This window comes from Trachymyrmex septentrionalis, unplaced genomic scaffold, assembly GCF_001594115.1.
Source record: "Trachymyrmex septentrionalis isolate Tsep2-gDNA-1 unplaced genomic scaffold, Tsep1.0 scaffold176, whole genome shotgun sequence".
NCBI lineage: Eukaryota > Metazoa > Arthropoda > Insecta > Hymenoptera > Formicidae > Trachymyrmex > Trachymyrmex septentrionalis.
The window spans coordinates 551,427-552,708 of NW_017304928.1; positions in this window are offsets into that span (position 1 = coordinate 551,427).

A 1,282-nucleotide genomic window follows, 5' to 3' on the forward strand; every position below is an offset into this window, starting at 1 on the left:
GCCACATTTATGCAAAATGGTCATGGAAAATTTCGACAAACGAGTGCGTATGTGCATGCAAAGCCGTGGAGGCCATTTGCCCGATGTGTTATTCCACAAATAACCCTATCCTATGTACTTTATGATTCAATAAAAAAATAACAATCAAAAGACTAAAAACTGTTTTCTATTTAATTCAAATCTTGCGTTAATTTTGGGACACCCTTTATATGGTTTGACTTACGCAGATGATATGATTTTACTAGCGGAGGATAAAGGGAGCATGAGGAATATGATAGAGAAATTAGAGGGATATACCAGGTGTACAAGTATGAAATGCGGATTTTTTTCCAAAAAAAACACATTAAATTTGGAAGAATGATAAAAAGAATTTTATTCAAAGTATGCTCCATTGCTAGTTACACATTTTTCCCATCTTTCGGGCAATTTGTGGATACCACGCCAGTAACAATCTTCCCCCTTTGCCGCGAACCATTCATCGAGTCATTTTTTCACATCTTCGTACGAACCAAAGCGCTGCTCAGCAAGTGCGTGACCCATCGATGCAAACAAGTGGTAATCGGAAGGAGCCAAGGTGAGTAAGCTGCATGGGGTAGAACTTCCCAGCTGAGTGTTTCCAACGTGTCGCGAACCGGTTTTGCCGTATGTGATGGAGCATTGTCATGAAGAAAAATGACTTTGTGTTGTCTTTTTTGGTATTCTGGTCTTTTTTCAAGCAGCAAACGGTTCAAATTGATTAATTGTTGTTGGTAGCGTCTAGCATTAACCAGGTTTTAACAGCTCATAATAGACATAATCAAAATAATTTTCGGCGATATTTAGCGATTAATATCTTGTTAACTATATATATATACAGGGTGGCTGGATTGTACGGCCCCACTCGTCCCGAGTAGGTAGAACGGACTAAACTAAGTCGAAAAGTCCTGTACTATTTTGCAATACTCGTAATAATTAACGAGATATTAAAAATAGCCGAATAGCAGACGCGTCCGCCCGACCTACTATTGCCGAAGGTACGGCCCACCGAGCGCACGGTGCGCGGGGAATAAGGCAAACACTCCACTCACCGCCGCGAGCCATTAAGCTCGAACGGCGTGGCGTTCCGCCTGCTAGGCCATCCCCGCTCTTCGCGGCTCGCTTACTTAGTTTAATCTGCTCTATCTGCTCGGGACGAGTGGGGCCGCACAATCCATCCTGTATATATGCATATATATATATATGTACAATATATATGTATATATATATGTATGTATATATATATATATATATATATATATAAAAT